This window comes from Octodon degus, unplaced genomic scaffold (genome assembly GCF_000260255.1).
Source record: "Octodon degus isolate 3935 unplaced genomic scaffold, OctDeg1.0 scaffold00031, whole genome shotgun sequence".
Taxonomy (NCBI): Eukaryota; Metazoa; Chordata; class Mammalia; order Rodentia; family Octodontidae; genus Octodon; species Octodon degus.
Genome location: NW_004524607.1, coordinates 9105554 through 9119309, shown reverse-complemented (window position 1 = coordinate 9119309; position 13756 = coordinate 9105554). Strand labels below are relative to the sequence as shown.

The following is a 13756-nucleotide window of genomic DNA, read 5'->3' as shown; positions in this document are numbered from 1 at the left end:
CTATGAAGTTTGTACTGGTAGTGATCCTCCTGTCTCAGTCTCTCCTGAGCTGAGATTACAAGCATGCTTCACCATACCCTGTTTTGGGGCCCACATGGTGTGCCTTGGTTTCTGAGGCTGATGTGGCATGCCTGGGGATCAGGGACCAGCATGACATGCACTGCTGGGATCCAACTTGGGTCTTTGCGCTTGCCAGACAGGCACTTAGACCGCCACGTTATCTCCCCAGGCCTGAATATGGGGTTTTGTCATGTGGAGCGGACAACAGTTTTACTTGAATTCCCTAATTTCAACATTTTGAAGAAAAGTTGAAAAATTGTATAAATTTAGAAATTATGGATACTGAGGCTGACCTCTAAGTTCACTTCCTTCCTTTAATTCTGTGGGAAAGTCAGAATCTCACAATGATAGTTTTTTTTTTTTTTTTTTGCTCTGAATGCCTTCAGGGCAGGTTTGGCTGGCTTGAGTTGGGGGCATGAACCACAGCAACTTGAGCCTGACTGCTTTGCTGAAGCAGCCACTTAAAGAAGTGAGCTATGGGGCAGGACCCTCAACTACGGGGCAGGTCCCCCCTCACAATGATAGTTAATGGGAGGCCAAAAGATTCTTCTGATACATTTTAGGGTCAGTGCTTTTGTTTTTTAATTAAAGAAACCTAATAAAAATACTTCATTTATTTATTTTAAATCTTACTTTTTAGATAATAAAAGCACTAAAAGAATTTGCCCCAGAGCAGCTTTCATTAGGACATGTTACAGTTATCATTAATCTGCTCAAAGTAGCTTTCCAGAGCTACTTTGGAGAAATTTTTTTTTGAGCTTCTCGAACTCAAAAAGGTGTAAACTTTTTGTTTACTTGCAAATATTTCTAAATTTAGAAAGGTTTTGATTCCTCAGCAGCACTTAGAATATAGCTTGGTGGGGAATATATATATTCTCATGAAATGTGAATGAATGAATGATTTAATAAATGAAGGGGACAGAAAACAGGGCCTAAAGAATTTTTACTCTTACATTTGTTAATGTTATTATATGTAGCCAAGCTTGGCGAACTTTCATAAATGTTTCAGGCATAATGTAAAAGGCTTTATTTTGTAAGGTTCAGAGCTCTGCTTGTATTTAAATGTATGCTTCTCAGCCTTTACACCTGTATTGTTTTCTCTTTTACCTCTTAGTTTACTAAGAAAACTGTTTGAAAACTTTCCATCATATTTTAAACATTCCAAAGAGGAGAAATGATTATTTCTCCGGGTTAGATTTGATTTTGCATCTTTTGAAAACAATGAAATGGAGGTGGGATGACCTTGAATGACAGGCCCAGACAGTACAAGGGAGAGCTAATGAACCTGCAGACAAGCTGTTCAGGTTGCTTCCACCCCTTTCCTCAGGAAATAATACTACTCATGTGTTTCCTACTCTATTGTGGTCCTGAAGTCCCTAGTTAATCTCTGTCCCTTGAATACAAGAGGGATGCAGGAGCTGGCTTTGACACGGGCTCAAGTTTGATGGCAACACCAGTAGGTTGCTGGCTCCAAGGGTTACATCATCTTTGATTATTTCTCCAGGGGTGGAATTAGCGTGTCTGAGGATGACATCAAGTCACGCTGCTATTAGATTTGAAATGCTAAGGGACCATCTTTATTTGTTTGTTGTTTTCTTTTTCTCTAATAGACACATTAAATAGCAAGCAAGCATCATTTCCAGACAGAGAGTGTGCTCGAAGGAATTTTGTAAACATTATATAGTCTCGCTGGGAAGAAATACGGAGCTTGGAAAACCTGCGACACTTTATTAATTCCATTTGTTTTCAGAGAGAATGATAGATTTTCATGTACCAATGCTAAAGAGCCCAGCCCTTAAAACGAGCATTTACAAGGGATTTTCTACAGCTTATCATAATCGTGGTCTTGGTTTTCCTTATCTGTTTTTGTTTATCTGTGTCTGGACTGTATTTTTTCACATGTAAAAATGCATGCCTGCTATGTTTTCATTGTAATTTATGTTCTCATTCATTAAAATAAGTTTGTTTTATTTTATGCTTTTGCCTCAATAATACCCTGCCATAATGATGTTATTATTACCTTTCTGCAAAGAATTTGTATTCACTTCATAGATCTCTGGCTCCCTATTTCATTCAGATCTTTCCAGCTCTTTACCATGGGACATACCTCTTGTTTAGGAAAAAATACCCATATATATTCTGAGGATCTTAGTATTATAACAAGGAATGTAATGTTTATATTCTTTTATCTCATATCTGACATATTTTAATAAGTTTTTTTCTGCAGTAAGATATACTTTTTCGCCTCATATATTTATGCTCTATCTTTTTTACTTTATGACTTAGCCTTGTCAAAATTAAATATCTTTCTTTTGTCTATCCAGTACGATGGTTTATGAATTTTAGCTTAACCTATTTACTAGTATTTCTTTGCTTGTGTCAAATTGATAAAAACATGGGTCATACATTTTTATTCTTTTTTGTTTTTTAATGTGTTTGGTACAGGGTTTCACTTCATAGCTCAGACTCTTAGTGGTCCTCCTGTCTTCAGCCTCCTCAGAGTTGGGATTACAGGCATGGGCCACCGTGCCTGGTTTCTGTGGCTAGATCTGCACACTCAGAGGTGGGGCAGGCGTGGCATGTGGTGCTGGGGATCAAAGCCCAGTCCCTGTGTTTAGCTAATCAGGCGCTTGTCAGCTGAGCCATCTTACCAGTCTCATTTTTATTCTTTTTGAAAGCTGTCTTTGATGAAACTTTGGCTATACTCATTAGAATATTAAATTCATTGTAATCATTTTCTAAATCATCCTTTGCAATTTTAATTTTTTCTTTGATTCTAATACTAATTAATATTATTTTCAGTCTCCAAGTAAACTATTTTACAACCATGTGTTTTTCATTTGCAATTTCTTTTTGCATTGTGTGAAAAATATGGTTAATATATTCTTTTGTACAGTTACTGAAATTTGCTCTGCTTCCTAAGAAATTGATTTTTGTAAATATACTATTGAGGGTTGTAATAAATGTAATTCATAATAGCTAGCTTGCTACAGAGCCAAACTTGTTAATCACATTAATTTTTTATATACATGATAATGTTCTTTGCTATTCTATGATATTGAATATATTTTTCATCAAGTTCTCCTAGTTTCAATATTTTGAAGTGTGATTTGATGAACATAATTAGCCAACTTCATGACTTCTATATCTTTATTGTAGATGTTATTTAAATATATGGAAATAGTCCTCTTTGTTCTATTTATGTGACCATCCTTACTATGTTTTTATTTGATATTATTATTGCTGTGTTTGTAATATTTTTTGCTAAAGGTACCTTTATCCATTTCATTATTTTTAATTTTTATCAGTTTTTGATGAGCCTATGAAAACTATGGATAGTGGTACCTCTGTTAATGAACTTAATTCTTTTCATGAGTCTGGTTGCAAAATTTGTTTCACAGTGATTGCCTTTTTGAAAATAAACAAGAATTTTTTTGTTTCTAATATTTCTGTTAAACAACTAATTTCATTCATCCTGATTTTGCCATCTCATTTTGTACTTTTAAACATGTTTGCCTTATTTTTCACTTCTGTTTTCTTTATTCCATTGACCAGAAGTTTCTTTTTCTTTGGACACTAAATTTTTATCTGCCAAGGGTAATCTTTAAACTGAAGGCATGTCTTTTTACTACCACAAGCTGTGGTAGATTTAGTAAACTCATACTTTCTTCATCCTCTCTCCCAACCTCCCTGCCATTCTTCTTTCCCTCCATTCTTCTCATCTTGCTTTCCTCTCTCCCCCATCTGTCTCCCTTCCTCCCTCCTTTTTCCCTCCTTCCCTTCTTCCCTCTCTCCTTCACTTTCTTCCTTCCTTCCTTCTTTCCATTTTCCTTGTTTTTTCCTAATAGACCCTGAAACCATTCAGATTAATAATAGCCCGGAGTCTATGCTATAAGTACTAATTTTAGAAACTTATCCTTGATATTTCAAAAAGTTTCATTAAAAGTGACTATCAATTACTCAGGATAATTCAAAATCTTACTTGCTCTATTGCTTGTCACCATTGATTTTTCTGTCTACTGTGGTTTGGGTGTGCTCTGCTCTTCTGAGATATTTCACCTGGTACTTGGATACCTTTTGCTTTGAAGATTCCAGTCTTTTCTAAATTAAACAATTTTTCTTTTATTGGTTGTTTAATTATTGCTGCTTCTCCTTTGTTCTTTCTCATTTCTGGAATTTTTCTTTCATATGAATCACACACATAATCACCTGGGTCTAACTTTCAGGCATGGTATTCCTTTCTTTAGATTTTTGCCTGTGTTTTGTGAGACAAATTTCATTGTCTTCAATACAATCAAAATGTCTCTTAACATCTTCTCAATTATTTCCCTTGCACAAACTAAAAAAATATGTCTCTATCCCTTTTTCCAAGTATGTATACAATATGGAAATAAATGTTTTTCCTTTTTTCCATTATTTACATGGAAACTTTCTAGTCCTACTGCTTTGGATTTGGCTTTCTCATTCAGCAGTAGGTACTAGAGATCGTTCCCTGCTAGCCCAGGTCAAGTTTCCTGGGAAACCAAAGCTGACATGGAACTTGTGTGTAGGAGGTTTGTTGGTCTCTGCTCTTGAGAACACCACATGTGGGAGAGCAGTGGAGTGGGCTGGATTGGAGGCCAAGGCGGCTGCAGTGCAACCACAGGGAAGGCGCTTAGCCCTCTCCAGGAACCCACAGACACTGCACAAAGGTGGTCAAAATAGCAAATGTTTAACAGTTAAAAAAATTATTATACTAAGAGATACATTGCCATTAATCCCCCTCAAAAGTGCTTCAAATACACTTATCCTATTCTTTCTGTCACTTTCTGAAGCAAATTAGTTTTCACTTACAAGTGTCATTTTGTGGCTGTCTGGATGTCCTGAATTAATTCAAAATGTTTAAGAGAATTTCCATCTAATAAGATCAGTATTACGTGCCCTCATCCATCTTCTTCTCTGCATTTGGCACCTGTGATTTCTGAGTTCTCCCCAGTGTCAAAATTGTCATGAAAGCTCAACGTTTTGAATTGATTCAGGACACTAAATCAGTCATAACAGTGCGACAAGACATTCACAAAGGGGCCTTCCAGGACTGCTTCAGAAATTTTATAGTTTTTAAATATTTAAACATTTACCGTATTTCTTCATCATACCTTATATGCTAAAGCAAGGAGGCCTTTATCCTAACTTGGATTTGAAAATGGATGGGAGCTTGCCTGAGGGAGGTCCGTGACTGCACTACGCAGCTCCCCCTGGCCAAGGGGAGATCCTAGGGGGACTCAGCTCTCAGCTGTGGGCAGGCAGCCCACGGGGAAGTAGGCAAACAGTCTACTTGAGGGAAGACATGGATGGAGAAGCCCAGCAGCAGCCACACACCCATGGCTGTGGATCTCACAGCACAAAGTTCATGTGTGATAAGTTTTAGAGTAAAAGATGCAAAAATGAACACTGCACTCCGGGGGCTAAGCAGTAGATCAGATTGTGAACATAATGTCCCTTTAGAGTGAAATGTCATGATACAGTAAGCAAAAATTTAGTGTAAACATACCAAAAGATAATCTAGTAAAATCAACCTTATTTGGTGAATCCTTGCAATTTTAAGCTTTCTCAACAGCCACTTGCTGTTTACACTGGACTTTCTCATAAAAGAAGCAGGGCTCAGTGTAGCCTTGATGTTTTTGAGGCTCTGTTCTCTTCCAGTTCCAGATGTCTGCCTTATACAGCTGCCTGCTGGGATCATTGCTGCCTGGGATGGCTGACCACAGCGTGACTTTCTCCACTGGTCCCAGCACTCACAGCGACTGCTGAGACATTCCACGGTGGCCACCTTTCAGTCACAGTGTCACTCCACGAGCCACGGGCTTGCTTTAAATCTACCAGTTAGAACTCATCACGGGAAATCACCTAGGCCATACTGAAGATTCCTATAAAAGCTTCAAGCCTCAGGGATCTCTCTGTCTCTGTCTGTCTGTTTCTGTCTCTCTTTCTCTCACTTGCACTCTCTCCCCCTCCCCACCTGTCAGTTGAGCATGCATGTTCCAGAAGATCCCTTTCCCCTATATGACCTGTCAACCTCTTCTCTCCATTCCACAAGCAGCACACTGCTTCTGTCATTTCATATATTCTGTCAAATGGCCCCACAGTGTGTCTGTCACCTGATAAACACACCTGAACCTCGCAGTTTTTCCCTTTGTCAGTGCCAATCTTCATAGGGGTAAACTGGACCCAGGTCAAAGAAGAAGCACTGTATTAGTCACTTTTCCATTCCTGAGACACAATAGTTGATACTGTAAGTTTAAAAAAGGAGAGATTTAATTTGGCTTGCAGTTTCAGTGAATTGAGTCCATGTTCAGCTGGCTTAAAGTAGTAATATTGTCTTGGAAGAGGATGGGAGAGCAAAACTGCCTGTCTGTGGGTGTCAGAAAGCAGAGCAAGGGGACAGTGCCAGAGAGGAAAGGACCAGCAACCAGGTGTAGCACCCAAGGACACACCTTCACAAGCCACGTAGACACACCCAGAAGTATACTTTACAAATCTCCTCAGGGGCTTCCAAGCCAATGAACTACAACATCTGCAATGACATCTGTCAGTATAAACAAGTTATCATGAGGGGAGCACATGATTATAGTGGATATGTAGGCATTAGGATGTCTACTGGGATGTGGAGGCATCTTGACAAAGATATACTGGAAATAAACATTCTCAGTCACTTCTCCTGGAGACCTATCTGGGCAGGGTCTAGAATTGATAGCCCCTCTCCACAAACCTCAAGAACAAATTAGAAGAAAAATATAACACTTGCCTATTTTACCAGCACCCGGATATAACAACAATCAAAAAATTGCAACACTTTGTTGTATCTTTTCCTTTATTTCCTTTTGTCATATTTTAAAATATCTCAGGCACACCCAAAGTATGAACTATGATACAAAGGTCTAAAATGTACTAAATTTGCCTACATCAGTATGTGTACTCATACAACAAAGTATGCAAGTTGAAAATAAGATGTATATTTTGTTACCATCATGCCCATAAAATTAACAAAAATTTCTTGATATTGCACAACATATAATTTTGTGGATCAAAATCTGAACTTTTCTAAAACTGACCTCTACTTTGATTTAGTAGAATCGGGCAAGGGCCCCCTCTCCACTGCCCCCACCCTGGGTCTAGTTACTCCTTTTCATAAATTCTTTCTAATCTAGGGCCACCCCTTCCTGTCTTACCTTTTGGATTATGCTAGCTGTTTATCTTTATCTTTTTTTTTTTTTTGGCAGAATCAGGGATTGAACTCAGACCCTTGTGCTTGCCAGGCAAGTGCTTATTCTACTGAGCCATGTCCCTGGCCCCACTAGCTGTTTATCTTATAAAATATCCTATACCTAAGAACTAAATATTGAAACCTGCGGTGTCAACTAATGTGTCCTTTCTGTCCTCATCCAACTTTTCCACACGTAGTCAGGTTTGAATATTTAATTAGACTCTAGTTTGCCTTTCTTTAGCAAGAAAACATCAGTGGTTGGCAGTCCTAGATGAGCTCACATTAATGCTGTCCGTGAGAGTTCTGATGACAGCAGTGGTCCTTTCAGCACAAGCTCCCCTTTGCAAAGTCTTTTTTCTAATGGCCACAGCCATTAACCATCATCATCTGAACAAGTCAATGAATTTAAAAATCCTCTAGTCAAGTTGTCCATATTCCTCATTTGTTCTCATCATTTTGATTGCATTTCAAAGGTATAATTTTCTCTCACATCTTGTTAAGAGGCTGAAAAAAATTTTCAAATATGTTATTTGTATCTTTCCATTGTTACTCTGTCATGTAGAAAGACATTTTCTTTGATTACTTACATAAAGTTCCTTTTTTGAAGCACTGAAACATGTCAACTGTCTGGTCAATTTTCTTTGCTTGCATTAGAGAAGTTCTTTCTTAAGGATGGCTAGTTATGGTACTTTTAGCCCAAGATAAGAGACAGCCATGCCAAAATGGTCAAGGAGAAGAGCTGCACTTGGGCAGAGAGCAAACTTCACCATTCCTCCTTCCAGTGTTCATAGGTGGAGAGTTGCTTCCTGTGTGCCCCAAGGGCTGCTTTCCATATGAACACTGGAAGTTTGTTTATTTGATACAGGGTCTTGCTACACAGTTTAGACTCAGTGTTCTGCCTGTCTCAGCCTCCCCAGTGCTGGGATTACAGCCATGTGCTGCCATGCCTGGTTTTAGGGCCATCACGGCATGGGGTATCTGGGAAAGAACCCAGATACTTGAGCTTGCCAGCCAGCACTTAGACCACCAAGCTATCTCCTCAGCCCTCCAGACTGTTTCTTAATTTTTATCTCTCTTTTTCATCAAAGTTGGGGTAGAAAGGAGATCAATAAGAGGCTTCCTTACATTTCATCAGGTACAACAGTTTGAACAAGAAAATATTATTTATTCATACAAATGAAAGCAAATTACTGATCCATAGCTTTTTCTGTAAAGCCATGCAATGCTTCAATTAGAATATGTCAAAAAAGTAAAATTTTCTCCTATGTACAATACAGTTAATCACTAAAGTGGCTGTTTAAGCTTTTCATTTAAAATAATTTGCTTACCTACCTTTCTCCCAATTTACAGACTTCCTCAGGCTATTTTCAAAGCTTCTGTTTCCTGTACAGAAAAGTAAACTCTTAATGTGGAACAGAGAGTTTACTACCTCCTTTACATGTTCTTATTCCCTAAATTTGAATGCCAATACCTTCAATAGATCTTAGGCTTTTTCTTTCTATAAGAGGAACATCACCTGAAACTAGAAACCTCATCTTCTTGGTGCATTTTCCGTCTTTCTCTCCATTGTCTTTAATAGTCTTTGTTTACTCCCTAGTTCAGTCACTCATTTTGGTGGTACTAGGGATGCACACAAGACCTCTGCACTGAGACCCATCTCCAGCTCTTTTTCACTTTTTATTTTGAGACAGGATCTCACTAAATCACTAAGTTGTCCAGGCTCTGGTCAATCTTGCTATGCTCCTGTCTCACTCTCCCCAAGTGATAGAATTATAGGCACATGCCACTGAACTTGACTCAAGCAGTCTTTTACACAGTAATACACAGTTTCTGTCTCTGACAGCCCCTAATTCGCTTCTTGATTTCACCTGGGTAATTCATAGTTCAGTAACCTGCTAAAAGAGAACACATGGAAACTCCCCAGGACTAGAAAGAGCAAGGATATCAGCCCCTGCCTCCTGTGTTTGATAAAGTTTATAGAGTTAGGAAAGGCGATTGCTTTACATAGGCCAGCTCTGAATGTATTCTCCTGGCCTAAGGAAGCAGAAGGTGAGTTACTTAGAAGCAGGGAATCTGATGTGGTTTTTAATGGGGAGAACTGTGGTGTATTCAGGCTGAGTTTTGAAATAGAAACTTCTGAGGCACCTGATGGTCATTGCCCATGGCCTGATTGTCCCAAGCCAGTGGCTGCAGAGGTTAAGGGTCAGTGTCTGAAGCACTATCCAGTCCCTGGGATAATATCTCTGACCCCCACAGTTTAAAGGAGGAGAGGTTTACTTAGCTCAGTTTCCAGTGGGTTCAGTCCATGACTGGCTGACTCCAAGGCAGAAACAGCACAGTAGAAGGGCCTGGTGGAACAAAGCTGCTCACCTCGTGGCAGTCAGGAAGCAGAGAGGGAAGGGTAGGGCCATGACCAGCATACATCCTTCCAAGCCACACCCCCAGTGACCGGTGTCCAATAGGGTTCCCCTTTCCTAAGGGCACATTCAGCTCTGAACTTGGCATTAGATGAATCCATCCATGAGTATGTTTTCTTTTATTTTCTTTTTTTTTACACTGGAGTAAGGACAATTTATTGTTTTTATGTACAGAAAACTCAAGAGTACGCTTAGCCCAGTTTAGTGGCAAGCTCTTGAGCCTTTGCTTTCTCCAGCTTGGCAATACAAGCCACAGATTTTGGACCCAGCACGTTGCCTCCCCAGTGACGGCAGATCTCATCATATCTGTCATTGTAGTTGGTCCTGATGGCCTCCACCAGCTTAGCCAGAGCGCCCTTGTCCTCCGAGTTGACTTGTGTGAAGGCGACAGTGGTACAGGTCTTCCTGTGGACCAGATGCCCCAGCCTGGCCTTCCCCTTGATGATGCAGTAAGGGATCCCCATCTTGTGACACAGGGCAGGCAGGAACATGACCAGCCTGATGGGGTCCATGTCATGTTCAATCACTACAAGCTGAGCCTTCTTGTTCTCTACCAGAGTGGTGATGGTGTTGACACCTGCTCTGAGGACTGGTGGCCTCTTAGTGGGGACATCCCCTTTGCTAGCAGCTTTCTTCTCTGCCTGGGCCAACAGCCTCTGCTTCTTCTCTTGCTCGGTCTCTGGTCTGTACTTGTGGGTGAGCTTAAGCAGCTGGGTAGCTGTTTGGCGGTCCAAGGCCTAGGTGAACTGGTTAATCGCAGGGGGCACCTTCAGCCGTTTGTACAGGATGGCCCTCTGTCGCTGCAGGCGGATGTAGCAGGGCCATTTGACAAAGCAGGTGAGGTCTCTCTTGGTCTGGATGTCCTGTCCAATGCCAAAGTTCTTTGACCTCTTCTCAAACAGGGGATTTACCACCTTCTTGGCCTCCTGCTTCTTCATGACAGCAGAGGCCAGGGCCACCTTCTTGCCTTTGGCCTTCTTCCCTTTTGGCATCTTGACCAGCTGACAGAAAGAGCCATGAGTATGTTTTCTCCATCCAGTCACCTTCCAAACCCCTCACCTCTGCACATATGAGATGATGGAAGAATATTTTCAGCTTAAAGCATAGCTAGCAGAGTTTTCTTTCATTTAGGACCTGGCCACTGACCTTTTATGTGTTCTTTCTTTTATCTTTACCTCACAGTGCTAATCTTACTAGCTATGGTGATTTGGCCAAGTCAGCTGAGTTGTCTGTAAGTCAATTTCCTGTGCTGTAGTATTGGGATGAACGAATGAAGGTACAAGTAGACAGAGGTCCCAGACCCAAGGACCTGATGACCATGGCCTCTCCTGTCAAACCTAGTTCTCTAGTGCCTCCCTTGATCAAGGTGAGACCCAGAGCAGGTGACTTTTCTCTGCCCCCCTTTCCTCATCTGGAAGAGAATTAGGAAACAGCAAAGCAAAATGAAGGAGTTAATGCTTGCGCAGGATGTCAAGCACACGAGACCTTCTGAATATGTAATCTTACTTTTCTTGTGGGAGAGCAAGAATATGCTTCATAAAAGCAGGAGATTTTTCCAAGTCCAGTTGCTAATCAAACCTCATATCCATCATTTGTACCCCCGAATCTTTTGTTGTTATTTGCTTTTATTTATTTTTATTTACACAGAGATTGGAGGAGTTTCTTTGAAGCATATTTTAGGCAGCTTTTCTCTGAAAAGAAAAAGGTCAAACTGTTGCTATCTTTGCCTTCTACTAAGAAAATGTCTAAAACTGTAAGCATGCTTTCTTTAAATCCCTTTCACTGAAACTGCTACAGTTTGAAGCTGTCTCTGCTATGTTCTTTATTCTCACTGTCCCTCACAGTGGCATCTGATTTCTATGTACAGAACCAGGTCCTCATCCTGTCATCTGGGCTTGCTAATCAGAAATTGCATACTAGGAGGGACTCTCTTCTTGCTTTCCTCAAGCTCAAAGCTAAATCATTTTTCATTCAGCTCATGCTCCCTGAATTGAAGCACTAGCCTTCACAGTTGACTTAACCAAGACCCCATCAGAGGCTGGTGTCTTGCTTGATGACATTCATGGTTACTGGACAGGCCATTTGAGTTACTAGAGGGTAGAGATGGTGAACCTTTAGAGCTCTCAATGATACCAGCAGCCCACTGTAGCACACGTCCCACAGGTTTGTCACCGCTGCTTTAGTAGGGGAAGGACCCAATACAAACCTTGGAGAACTGCAGAGCAGTGAAAGAATTGAAATGCAGGTAAATAGCCTCAAGATCAGGATATTTAGGCCTGGAGCATGGAGGCTGGATGAAGTCTAGTGGGTTCCTCTGAACAGAGCCTGTTGTCTGACTCTGCACAGCCTGCCATATAAACTGCACTTGGGTCACAACCTCCTAGAGGACAGTTTTCACTGTCCAGGGGTGTGGTGAGGTTTAAAGGGAATAACAGATATGAATTGTCTTAAAAAGTTCCACACATCCCAAGAACAGTATGCTAGGTTTCCTGCAACCATTTTACAAAATGGTACAAAGACCCTATAATTGTAATTCACCAGAGCTATAAACAGGGATTTAATTAAAATTATTGTCAAAAGACTGACTCTATAGAGAAGAACAGAATCAAGTCTTTTAGCCCTTAGCAGTTTTCCAGTAAAGCTCATTAGGGGAGCTTAGTGCCGTGAAGACAGGCAGTAGGCTGTGACAAGGCAATTTTGAGTTGTACCTGACTGTGCGCTCAATGCAATACAACTTCTTGACTGTTTCATTTAATACAAGAGCCTAATGGATTTTTGTTCTGAGTTTTCCATTATGGGACACAATATCCAGCACCCATAATTTAAGGAGGAGAAGTGTAATTTGGCTCATGTTTTCAGTCCATGGTCAACTAATTGGCTCCAAGGTAGAAACATCATGGTGGAATGGCCTGGGGAATAAACTTTCCTAGCACAAGGCAGCTGGGAAGTAGAGTGGGAAAGAGAGCCACAGAGGGGGCACAGGGACCAGATGTTGTCCCCAAGGCCTCACCTCCATGACCAACCAAGCATACCCAGAAGCATGCTGTACCAATCCCCAGGGAAGCCCCCAATCCGGTCAAGTGGATACAATCAAGTTATCTATCACAGATTGAGAACATACATCTTATAGAATGGCAAATAGCTTGGGCAAGGCTGAGGGAATTGCCCCAATTTCAACTTGAAATCACAGCAAACTCCTCAATTGTGGGCTGTGACCTGTTGGCTTAGAGGGCAGCATACAACTGCGCACCAGGAATAGGAGTTATGCTTTTATCTTTCACTTTCTGTCTCCCTAGGCTTTTCTGTATTTCTTTAGTAATCTTCAACCATAACTGATTCACCTTGGTTTAACAGGGGCAAGAACTATGGTAGGAAGGGTTGAGCTGATGTTTTCAAATCATAGAGCAATTAAGTGGGGGAGAAAAGATTCAAAGCCAGCCTTTTCTGCTTCAAAAGTGACTGAGGCTTTAAACTGTATCACATGAATCTGTGAGGTCTGGAAAGTGATATTCATTCTGCTCAAAGCCAAAGGACTCAAACTCTTGGCTACAGCACTCACGAAAGAGAGGGGGCAAGGGACAGGAGCTGGAAGAAAGCTCTTACTTGGCTCTTGGTTATGTTCTCTTTTTCCATTTTGGTTTTGATGTTCTTGCTTGCTATTACCTGTCACATATGATTGCCCCAGTGAGCCCACGAGCACTTATGCCCAGAAATATTCTTTCACTTCTCTGAGATTTAGATTCATAGAAAAATTCTGCCCATAAAAAGGTTTTGATACAGCAATTCACATGGCAGTGCAGAGAGGGAGTTCAGAAGGCAGTGCTCTGAGAGGGTCCCCAAGGGGAGAACTAGGAGGTGGAGTATCTACACCAGGCCTCAGCTTGGAGACTCAGAAACCTGGGATAGTTAACATACCAAATGAATGTGGTCTCACTGGTCAAAGACTGTTATATAATACACACTCATGAGATCAGTTTGCTGATCTACATAAAAACTCCCTGTACAGGTATAAGGATACTCAGTGCTAAGACCTCTT

The 13756-nt window shown here is 40.8% G+C and overlaps 1 pseudogene; it reads right to left on the bottom strand.

The window, feature by feature from the left end:
• Positions 1-9897: 9897 nt before the first annotated feature.
• Positions 9898-10718, bottom strand: LOC101569320 (annotated as a pseudogene).
• Positions 10719-13756: the final 3038 nt, after the last annotated feature.